Source organism: Vigna umbellata, chromosome 5 (genome assembly GCF_029865625.1).
Source record: "Vigna umbellata cultivar VRB3 chromosome 5, Vumbellata_1.0, whole genome shotgun sequence".
NCBI classification, from domain to species: Eukaryota; Viridiplantae; Streptophyta; class Magnoliopsida; order Fabales; family Fabaceae; genus Vigna; species Vigna umbellata.
The window spans coordinates 33,638,035-33,651,332 of record NC_142169.1 but is presented as its reverse complement, the minus strand read 5'-3'; the positions used below and the strand labels follow the sequence as shown (position 1 = coordinate 33,651,332).

General features: G+C 26.2%; 1 pseudogene; it reads right to left on the bottom strand.

Annotated features, from left to right (window-relative positions):
* Positions 1–11,835: 11,835 nt before the first annotated feature.
* Positions 11,836–12,584, bottom strand: LOC148198167 (small polypeptide DEVIL 11 pseudogene; annotated as a pseudogene).
* Between the last annotated feature and the right edge of the window lie 714 nt (positions 12,585–13,298).

The following is a 13,298-nucleotide window of genomic DNA, read 5'->3' as shown; positions in this document are numbered from 1 at the left end:
GCACACACCTTGTTGTAAAACCCACGTTTTGAGACTCTTTCACGAAGCTCTCCATACTGCATTGCGAGGCTTCTCTGCGAAGTTCTCTGCACTGAGTTGCAAAACCCTCATTGTGAATCTCTCCCTCACTTATGATTGGTACTTTAAATATCTCTATGGCTTCACAAGCACGTAAATGGTTAACTCATGGAAAACTTATGTGTCTTTTAACACTCAAATGAATATGTTTTTCTGTTATACATTGGTAGGAAAAAATCGTCATCATTTGAGAATTTTAACAATGGTTATTTTAATTGTAATAGTTTTTTTATCAAATTTTTAACTATGTTAACATCTACGACAGTTCAAAAGTTGTCGTAGGAAAATTGTTTTAATCGTCATGAAAGACACATTATACATAGATACTTTTTTAATCAAAATTTCAACAATTCCCTTGTAGCTATTGTCATTTTCAATCATACACAAAACTATTTTAATTCTTATATTATTAAAAATGATTAATAATAATTTATTCATAAGTGATCATTAAAAAATCAATATAATTGTTTTGGAGTATAGGGTCCAGGTCAACGTTAAACGTTCAATATCCAGAAAGTAGTTCAACAGGTCCTAAAGTTATCTTTAACTTTGAGAGTTCAAATGTTAATGATGTAATAAATGCAATCACCTACTTCATTACCTCAAACCTATATCTATAGATTTTGAAGTGAGCCTTTGATTAACAATAACTTAATTACGATCCAATTGATAATAATCACATTTTACCTTAAGTTGTTCAGCATTAGAGTTAATTGTCTTGACAATTGACCAATCAGTCAGATTTTGTGATCGTCCAATCTTGGTGGTAATTCGCTCATACATCTAGCTAATAATTGATCGTTTAATTTGTGACTAATCAGACTATCATACATTATAATAATAGTTAATAAGTTAAATTTCAGTTTTATCAATATGATTCATTGATTAATCTATTTTAAATCAAAATCAATGATCATTTTCTAATTAATTTTTAAAATATAAAATCAAGATATCATAAAAAAATAACAAACATTCAAATATGAATGGATCAATAACATAAATTACCGAAAGTCAAACGCATGTATTTAAAAAAAATACTTAAAAAGTATAATTTAATTATATTTCACTCCAACTAACAATTTTCTTAAACTATTTATAGAAGTTAATTGATGAAAGTAAATAAGAAAAGATCTTTTATGGTTGTTCTACAACATATACAAAATTATCTTCTACTTCAATTTTTTAATCTTCTACTTCAATTTTTTAATCTTTTTTTATCTTTTACTCTTTTTTCTTCATAAATAGCCAAATTTTCACAGAGAAAACATTTATAAGTTACAAGTTAAAGCATTATAAATTTTAATTAATGAATTGATATTCACTTAATAAATCTTTAAAAATAAAAAATGTCTATATTCTACCTATGTAAGTTTTACTAAGCTAATCGACCTATGTAATTTTTACTAAGCTAATTGTCCAATGTAATTTTACTAAGCTAATTGTGATTCTCTAACTGCATCCCGCTCCAAAAAAAACTCATTTTATTTTGAGGATTTGTTTTTAACGAGAGAATATAAAATTGTTTAATAAAGTTTCTTTTATTTGTCCATGCATTTATTTTCTTTCACAAGAAAAAAAAGTATTACCATGATCAAAATTTATTGAAAACGTTAAAAATTCGTTAGTAATGACTTTTTCTTAACAGGTTACAAACAAGCCTAAATTCATCGATAATAATACAATTGATAATATTTACCGATGAAATCTTAAATTCATTAGTAATTATTGATAAAAAAATATTTTGATAAAAAAATATTTCGATAAATACAAAACAATATTGTTAGTAATTATTGACGAAAAAATTCATCAATAAATACAGAAAAATCTATCGATAATTACTGACGAATTTTTCTATCGTGGGATCCGTTGATAAATTTTGTAATTTGGTTCATCTTCTTCCTCCTCTCTCCTCCTTCTTTTTTCTTTTAAGGTTTTAAAATTTTCTTTTATTTTTGACAGTGAAGCACACCATAACAGCGCTAGCAAACCTGCAAAGAAAGAAGAAATCCAGTCATGAACACCAAACCCTATCTCGCGCTACTTTATTTAGCTCTACCATGATTCGTTTCAATAGATGTAAGAATCACTGCAGAAGTCGTACACCTCTAAACGACTTCAATGCATTATAATGAATTACGTTATGCTGAAGTTGTTGAGGTGCAAGACGACTTTCTATTTCTAATGACTAAAATCTACTACATAATATTTGTAATTGATTATCAATTAATTTTATTCGTATTATCTACCACTGTAATCCATTATAAATTTCCAGTAATTAATTACCAAGTAAATTTCTTTATAAAAGGCAAAAGTGTAAAAGGTAGAGTATTAATTCTCTTCCCATTTTCCATCATTTTCTCAGCTTATTAAATATACTGAATCGCACCGATTATAACTTCTTTGTACAATGCATAAGTGTAAAAGATAGACTTTTAGTTCTCTCTCCAGTATAAATTATATGTTACTTTCTATTATTCTCTCACCTTATTAAATGTATAGCATTCCACCAATTACAACTAATTATATGAAACCATTTCCCAACTATATATATTTTTTAAAAAGAAAATTAAACATAATTGATATAAAGAAAAATAATAATTTTAATGTTTGACGTATATACTTATTGTAGTCAAATTTATATTGAATGATAAAATATAACAAAATAATAATACAGTATAATATTATGTATAATTTAATAGGTATTAATAAGTATAACAACTTTATCCTATCTATTCTAAATAATATGTTATTTTTTTATAACATAGGCTTTTATAACCAATTATTTATTTATCAAAACAATGTAAAACACTAACAGTTTTTTATTTTAATAAGAATAAAAGTAAGAAAGTGGTAGAATTGATAAGTATTGTTAATTTATCTATTTATCTCTTATATATATATATATATATATATATATTAGTTAACTAATGTTATTAATTATAAATATAATTATATATTTAAAATTAGGGATTTGACATAATATAGGATGATAACCATCATATCAATTATTAAACATTATCGGTTATTGAATCCTTTAAATTAAATAAAGTTTAATGATTTCGTAATTATTTCTATACTTAAAAGCTATTAATTTATTTATGTAAAGTTTAACTTGACTTTTTCATGGATCATTTCAATCGAATGGTGGATAATTATTTTTGTTTTAAAATAAATTTTAATATATAAGTATGAATTGGAATATATCAAATACTTCTATATATTAATATATATTTTTTCCATAAAAGAGTCGTGTAGTGGATTGTGTTTAATTTTTTTTGAAAAGAATATATATACTTGGAAAATGATTTGATATGATTAGTTGTGATTGACATTAATGCAATATATTTAATAAGGTGAGAAAATGATAGAAAGTAGTATATAATTTATAGTGGCTGTCCTTTACAATTATGCTTTTTACAAAGAATTTATCTGATTACATTAGCAAGTAACATGAATAAAATCCCCGTAATTGATTATAATCATTAGAAATTGAAATTTATATTTGCATTCCAACGACTTCAATCGTAATCGGCGGTTATCATACATCATAATAGATTATAATGCGTTGCAGTCATCTAAAAAGTGTATGACTTCAACTTTTTAGATGTAGTAGAGTTGAAGTTGTCTAGAGAGTATTCGACTTATTTATATGAAATTGTTAAGAGATACACAATTTATCTATTTTCATATATTTTTTAAAATATATACATTCTCGTAATATATAAGACAAATTTACCTATTATTATAAAAATAAAAACCCACATTTATGATTTTATTGTTTGGTTGGGATTCATGTGTTGATACATTGATTATTGAAAGTAGGGATAGCAAAAAATGGATCTCACAAGATCATTGTTTCTTAGGAATGTCTCATATTGTTACTTTGAAGTTTTATCTGATCTTAGAGGACTGTCCCAGTTTGGATAAAGTTTTCAAAAACACTTATAAGAGAAGAAAATAGGAGGTAATAAAATTAAAACTTTCCCCGCAAGTTAAAATCAAGTTATGCACTTCAACTTTTCGAGAAGATAAATACTGGAGCTTTCAAAAATATTATAGTGCATAAGTTTGATTCATTTTTCATTTTCTTTTCCTACCAGCACTTGTTGAGAAATTTACCTTGGATTGATGTATTGCCAGTAATAGCAATATATGCCTGATGATTATTATAATAAAGATAACTTCAACTGTATAATAAATTTTCAAAAATATTTTATCAATTTTATCCTTTTAATCAATTTAATTTTGTATATGTTAAGAAATTTTTATTATAATTGAACTTTGATATGTTAGAGAGAGCTACATGGCTTAAGCCATAAGAGCAAACTATTAGGAGGAGGAACGTTAAACACCCACCTCTTGAAAGATCTGAATTGTAACTTTTACAACTTAAGCTCAAAATGAGTAGCTTAAGCCTTACGAAAGGAGTTTTGAAAAGATCTAGAATAAAATCTCTACTGCTTAAGTGTCAAAGCTGGAGTTAAACACCATCATGAACATTTTATAAATATAGACTTTATGTCTTTGTTTGAGTGAATGATCAAATATGTAGTAGTAAAGTAGGAATAAGCTTGTGAAGCTCGAGACAGATGCTTTTATTGTAAATCTTATGTCTAAATGTTGTTGGAATTGTATTACAATATTCTATGAGTAGCTAAAATCTTTCGTGTCGAGGTTAAGTGTAATAAATTTTAATCTTCTATGCTTTTACTTCTTGAATACTTATCTATGCTTTCATTCAATTTGTTTGTGAATTAGTTTGCGCTTATTATTGGATGAACTGATTACTCATCTTATTTCATTGGCTTAGGATTGAGTGAGAACTAGTTTCAAATTATAGCCCAACTAATTTTCCTCCTACTTTTATACGCTAGAAATAAATCTAAAGCTCTAGTTGGTATAAAGTTATGATCTTAATTCAAGTAATTCATTCAAGCAGTCACCAAGAAATCATACTGAAGTTTGATGATCTTAAAAGCTTAAGTGCTAGAAATAGACCTAGAGTTACATTTAAAAATCGACCCTAGGATAATGAATGATTTACATAAATACATAGAAAACATCAACAAAGATACAATAAGAGGATGAGATGAAATCTACTCATAGTTTTTACTTCACTCAATCTATATAATATATACTACTATCAATATTTTCTACATACAAAAATCTAAAAATAACTACTAATATGCTTGCTAAATCTCTATGAATATGATAACCGTAATTTGATTGTACTATAAATGACTTGGTACACTTGTCAATAGATGACAGAGTTGGATAAATCTTTTAAAACTTGATATTGTGTGATGTTGAACATTTTGAGGCTTAAGTCTAATCAACATAAAAATCAGAACCCAAGTTTAACCTCATCAAGTTGGTCTTTGGGAGAGAGCCTTGAGGGTGTAAATGGTTCCTTTAGTAACTAATCGTGAAAATTTCGAACTGAGGTTGAAGATTTTGCGAATTTATATAATCCTTGCTAAATTTAAAATAGAGAAAATATCTAAAAGTGAGTGTCATAGTTTTTTACTCTTCAACACTGTTAAGGCTATATAGTTTATTAGTTTCTTTCTCATGTATCTTCTCAGCTTTTAATTCACCAATGATCATTTTCAAGGGCACAATCTAGTTATCTTATTGAATTCTTAATGGCTTTTCTTGATATGTTTCTACTTTCTCTTATACTACAGTCCTTAATGCATTTTGAGCAATTATTCTAATGTTACCTTCTTTTTTTTAGATCTTTGAATATTTTGGTACTTTGATACTTTTGTGTAATTATATTATGTTGACATGAATGAAACACTTTACTTTGTTAATTTCTTTTTTATAGTGTTATATTTTTTTTATATATTTTACATTATAATCAAAAGTCAATTTTATTGGATTATGAAAGTATAGATACATGTGAAAACAAAATTAAATAATTAAATTACAACACCTGATAATGACGTAATTTATGAGAATTAATTATAATAGTGATACTTAAAAATGTCATAATTTAACAACAATAATATTAGTTCTAAGTGTCATTTTTTCATTGATTTTTTTCCACTAAATATATTATGTTAGTTTTAATTGAATTTACCTCTTTAGACTGCCACTTGATATATAGTAATAATCATGTTGCTTAAGCGAACCTTACACTTAAACCCACTTTTATTATATATATATATATATATATATATATATATATATATATATATATATATATATATATATATATATGGATCTTAAGTAAATATTTAGAACTGTAAAAAAGAATACAAAATATTTAGAGATATCACATACACAAAATATACTAAAATTAAAATAAATTATAATTTTTATATATTAATTTATTATATTGAAAAAAGTTGGGGCCAAAGTCCTCTGTAACATTGAAGCTTAACAATAAATTTCTAGTTGAAAATATTCCAACAAGATCAAAAGACTCATCCATTGTCTTAAGACACTTGAACCTCCAAGCGTCTATGACATCTATTATAAACTACCATACATCAAGAAAACACATGCACATTTTCTTACACTACACTTAATTATTCATAATCAACTGTGTTTGAGTCACAAACTATATCACTTAATTGTATTGTCCAACCTTTTAGTGATATACTTCTAAAAGAGAGAGAATCATTTCAATATCTCTCTTATTCGAGTCACCAATTGCATATATGTCTTGCTGCTTGAAGGACTTAAGCTGATCAATAAAATTATGTATATTGTCTAGGTCTTGTCTAAATAACAACACGTCACTTAAATAAGGTTAATCCTAAAGAACCATTTTATTTTAACAATTTTTTTGACAATAGACTATGTGTCACTGTTTTATTGGTTCGTATATTTGAAACGGATCAATCACAAACTAGCACATATGTTGTTGTTGTAAAAAAGTTTTTGTTAAAAAAAAATTGTTAAAGAGATATTTTCCAATCCTAAAATACCTAAAACAACAAGAGCACATAAATATTCGTAGATTTCGTTTATCCACAACAATCCTGCTTGTGCTCATAAATAATATAAAATAGCAATACAAAACTTATTCTTACAATAACAATTATATCAATACTAATTCATATACATGGATCGAAAAGTTTTTTTTTATCCAATAATCATCTTAAAGTCCTTTTTAGGTTTCCCAGTTTGGATAAATCATATACCAGTAACGTCTCTTTTTAATCATACATTTAAGAAAAACAAAAGAAAAGAAATTTAAAACACCATAGGGATAAAAAACAAGTTCCCCCCTTTAACTCATTCCACTATTAATCTACTTAAGAAAAAATCTCAATTAATCTAGCAAAAATTTTACTGGTTACATACTCGTTTAGAGTTAGAGAACATTTAAATGGAGAAAAGTTTTTAAAACTATAATTATAGAATAAATTTATAAATAAACATCTAACTTCTATTCAGAGACTTAATTTTCTATTAGACTTTAAAATGAATCATTAAAATATATTGAATGTTACAAAAACTTAACCTAGGTTTAATAAAGAAAAATATATTTAAGAAAATTTATTTGTATAATTTTATTACCTGTATATGTTTTTGGAAGAAAATAAAATATAAAAATGTTTTAAAAGAAAGATATAATTTAAATATACAACTTTAAAAATAATTAATTTCCCTTTAAGAGATAACAAGAGAAAATTTGGATGTTTGTAGAAAGTAAAATATATTCCATATGAGAAACAAAAATCCTTGTAAAGTGGATTCACAAACAAATAAGGAAAACAACAATTGATTGATAATTACAAAGTTTCCTATGTAAAAAAAATGGGGAGAGAGGACTGTTCAACAATTATGAAGAATGAACTATCAATTTTAGAGGTTACGAGATGCCATTATGTAGATGGGTACATGTTGGATATATAAAAACAAACTAGACAAAGATGGTTCAAACAGGGGACAAAAGATAATGATAGTTGATAGAGTTTGATTTTTTTCCTTCCTTAATATAGATTACAATCATATTTATATATAAAAATAAAAATACTAAAATCACATTTCATGGATTCAAACTCTATGTTCTCTAGCAACTTGATCAAAAGGTCATAATTACATTAAAAAAACTGAAGAGAGATACAACAAGAAGGGAACAACAATACCATGTGTTCCAACTTTATGTTCTTATTCATTGAAAGCTCATACATCATGTCAAGGTTTTTCACCTACTTATAAAAAATAATTAAATTACAGAAGTAATTTATCATCACTTTGCAGAAGATTAAAATGATTAATTTGAAAATAACTAAATGATATACACTTTACTTTCTTTATAAAGCTATGTTTTTCTTTCTGTAAGCTTTATAATAAATAACATCTTCCTGTCCTTTCTATAATATTTTCTTTAACTATTTTATATTATTTTACTTGTCTAAGATTAGTATAAGTCAACTATAAGTAGCGGTCCAAATCAAATTTAAGATTTTAGAAATAACCTATTTTCTAACCTAATATATAGGAGTGGATTGAGATATCAGATGATTATGTTTTTACCTTTTCTTGATCATGTATTGGATTTCGGGCCCTTCCAGCATGAACCATTTTCCTTTTCTTCTTTTCCCACTTTCTTGTATTGGTAACAGTCTTCCACGCCAAACCAAATCCCAATCATTAACATCCCAACTTAATTTAAGATTCTGAGAGTCATGTTCATGTGTTTGCACACAATTTTCATCAAAAGAGGGTTTTTGAGAAAAAAGGTAAATCTTCCTTTTGACTACAAAACATGTAATCTTGACCATTTCTATGGACACGAATTGACCAAACCTAAAAAAAATGAGAAGAAGGATAATGTAATTAGAGAAAATATTCAAAACATGCATAAAATTATCCAAATTGGTACCGTGCATGATGGCATATAATAAACTAATACCACTTAAAAAAACTATGACTCATTATATCAAACTAACACGAAAAGAAAGTATCATCAAAGATAACATATTTTATATGTAAAGGAATCAGTATCACAATTCAATATTTCCCTCACATTTGAAATATTCAATCAGTATGTATACGCAGAGAAACATCAAACATAAAATTTTAAACTTTCATTTTTTTTTCATTCACTTAAAGAACAAAGTTCATGGATAATTTAAAATTTTTCAATTTGAAATATAAAATTGATCTAAAATTTTGCCTTGACTTATTCTTTTTGAAGAATTTTTTAGACTACCAATCTTTCAGAATTATTATAATCAAGTAAAATTCAATTAACCCTTTTTTCACAAAAAAATCATTTATTAAGTTTTAAATGAAGTCAGTTCTTTCATTTTATACATAAATATATTTTTATCATGGAGATAATGAAGTTCATGTTTTAAATTTCATAAAAAGGAAATTGACATGCAGTGTTCAAGTTTGTACATTCTTCAAGCAATTATAAGTTAATGAATTTAAATACTATAACTTGAGTTTTCTAATAAATAGATAGTCCTAAAGTATTCTAATAAATATACTATAATATATATATATATATATATATATATATTATAATATCATGAATATTTATTTAACTAAATCAATTTATAATTGTAACAAGTAGAATCTATTTTAAAATTAATAGTCTTTTGTTTATTTCATAAAGCAACTAAAATTCTTTTATAATTAACCTAAAACTTAACCTTCTTAATAAAAAATGTTTCTAATTATTTTAAGATAACTTATTTCAGTAAATACGCTACTTTTTATTCCTACTTATATCTCTAGCAATAGTTGATGGCGATGTTAAGAAACAGACAATTTAAAATTAATTTATTTATAAAAATACCTAAATTGAAGTTAACTTGTGTCTGAACGACTAAAAGTCCATGTGTTGCTCTCTCGCCCTGCGATGCCATTGTCAGCGTCTGTGCCAGCCTGCCATTCCCAAAGTCATAAAATAATAATAATAATAATATTATTATTATTATTATTATAAACAAATATTTTTTATTTTATTTTTCAACCTTTTGTAGACATCTTTTTTACTATTAGTAGCCAAGTAAATGGTTATTTTTCTTCCAAAAAAAGTTTAGTTATCATTCCCAACGACAATATCACCCTCATAAGTTAAATAATCTTTACACGATCTTTGAAAATAAAAAAAAGTATATTATTTATTTAACATAATTTCTTTTGTTTTTTTCGCAGAGTCAGGTTCTGATACCGGTTCTGCAACTTCACTCCCACTGTGTAAACAACAGCAAACCCAGCTGTAAATAATTTCTTTCATGGACAATACTACCCTTCAATTGCATCCTAATTACTCTTCCAAAATTTCACTCATATCTTGATTAATTAATCAATCCTGTTGTATTTAACTATAGGAACATGCAGTGGACCATATTCCAGCAATGCCCCTTCACAAGTTTTTTTTTGTCCAAACTGCATCTGCTTGTTAAAAAGTTCAAAAGCATCTTTCTCACAGGACAATTTTGTCATTCTACAAAAGATTTAAAAAATTGCCTTGGGAGCTGGGAGTTTCTTCAAAATAATATATTGTGTCACCCACCGATAGTATTTAAAAAAAAAGGTTGATAATTTCTATACCAAATATTACATAAAAATAAATACATTTATTTCTTTCTCGATAAACACTTATTTTTAAATAATATATATTACTTTTACATTTTTAATAAACAACATTCCGGTTTTTTATATTTATAGTAAAATTCATTTATTTATAGAAAATAGTTTTATTAATTTTTAAAATATCTTTATATAATTTTTTTTTATTAAAGTTTACATCAATAAAATATTTTTAAAAGAAATAGTTAAAGTTTATGAATACGTTAATGTTATTTATTAGAAGTACATAAAATATGAATGTCTAACCAACAAACTAAATAAAATATAAATAACCACAATTTAAGAGAAGTAAATGTGTATTTTTTCAATAAATTTCCACTCTAATATCCAAAATGGAAGACGTGATTTTTTTTTTACTCTTGTCTTCTTTTTATCAAATTGATCGTTTTAATTTTAAATTTTCTTGTTGTTCAATATAAAATATCAAATTAATTATATTTATAAAATTAAGAAAAAATGCATTTAAGATTTGAAAAGTTCAAGAATTCTCACAAACATGACAAAAGTTACTAAACTGAATATTGATTTGATTACAAAAAGTAAGTAATTTATTTTACAATACTTTATTTATATCAAGACGAGAAATATCTACCTTTTTCAACAGAGAAGATATAGATATGTGATTTAAACAAAAAGATCTCATAGTAATAAAGACCTTAAAAAATTGTTTTAATTTGTCTCGTAAACACCATAATAATAATAATATTTAGCACCAAAGTTAGTGCATACCTTTGACCGAGGAAACGGCATCTTTGTTGCTTGCCCCTTTCCTTGTTCCAAAAGATGTTTATATCTACTGTGGACATATTAATTTTAATCTAAATGATAATTAAAGAAAAATATTGAGACAATATAGGGAAAAAAATATTAGCATGTTTCTATCATAATTTTCCAGAAGATAATTTTTTATTAAAAATTTAATCTATATGGTAGACAATTAGTTATTAACAGCGGTGAGACCATGTTAAAAAAAAATTAATTAAAATGATTATAGAAAGTATGGCGTTGCGTCATCCTAAGCACACAACAGATCTACACAAAGCCTAGCACACACCTCAGCTCACCTCATCAGCCTGCAATGCTTCAAAGAAATCTCTCACTCTCAGATTTTAGATCTCAAACACCCATCACTTCTTCTTCTTCAATTCCTAAGAACAAAAATTCCTAGAAATTTATAAAAAAAATAAGTTATATGTATTATTCAAAATATATTTCAGTTAATTTCTCAATTCTAATTTACCATATACATGTGCCCTATTTCAGGTAGATATCAAATTAAACTTCAAAGCAACACCACCATGAAGATGAACATAGTTTGACAGAGGTTCAAACCCCCTAAGAAAAAACCATGATCAACAATTCTAGCTCACAAGCAAAAGAAAAGAAGAAAAACTGAAATTTCTATGTACAGTTGACTCGAAGAAAAAGTTCATGTCCAACAAAAGGATCTCATACAAAGAGAAGAGAGATGGAGGAAGAAAAGAAGAAAGAAGAAAGAAGAAGAGAATTTTTTTTGGAACTTGGTAGATCTTTTTTGTGATGGAACATTTTGTTGTGTTCATGAATCACTGTACTCATGCCAGCATATAAGCATTATGACACAGCGTCTCATGATGTAGAAGCGAGCCCTTTGTTCTTTGACCAGCCTTGCACACTTTCTTGCAAAAGCACACTTCCTCTGAGTGGTGGAATTCTTGATGAGAGGGGAAGTGGTGGAGGAAGTGCCTTCTTTCTTTGACACCTCACAGTTGTCAGTGGTATTGAAGTACAAAGCCGCGGCGGCGGTGGTGGCGGCGGTGGTTGCAGTACATGTGGATGATAGAGGAGTGGAAGAAGGCATGGTGGTGGAGAGAAGAGAAGCAATTGTAAGAATGAGTGGGTGAGTTTAGTGAGAGTTGAATGAGTGAGTGAGTGAGGAGAGAAGGGAAGAAGGGAGAGAGGGTGAATATTTATAAGGGGTTTGTTAGATTGGGAAAAGAAGTAGCAGAGCAGATGGTATGTGTGTGGCACTGGGTATCACCTGGGCCTTCCTTTACCAACAGTGGCCCACCATAAATTTAAATATATCACCAGTGTAATAACTGCCATGTTGTTCTAAATTAATACAAACAAAATCATATTTTTAATTTCTATTTTTTTCATCTATTTCTTTTAAGCCCTAAAATATAACACTCTTCCCCCCTTTATTGTTAAGGTTAAATTTTTTATATCATTTCAGACTTAATTTTTTTACATAAAATACTTAAAATATAATTTTCTTTTCTCACATGATTTTTATTTTATGTTATTTTAGTTGCTTTAGTATAAAATATTTCCTTTTAATATATTAAACCCTCAAAGATTTAGTTTTACCTTCCATCAATTTATCATACTACATTAATTATTTTGCTGAGTCAGAACATGTTGGAAATGGTTTAATGGTAGTGAAAATTAATAATGTTATTAAGAAATTTAATTATCATTTCTAACATATTAATATAGAAATTCTCATAATATTAAGTGTTTTTCTTTTTAAATACTTTTTAATGAAACAATTTATTTATTTTTTAAATAAGTTGTCATATGGATACTTATCCGAACATTAAATAATATTTAATAATTAAGACATATAAATTGGTAATGTTTTTAAATTGATGTTGATTAAGTTTATG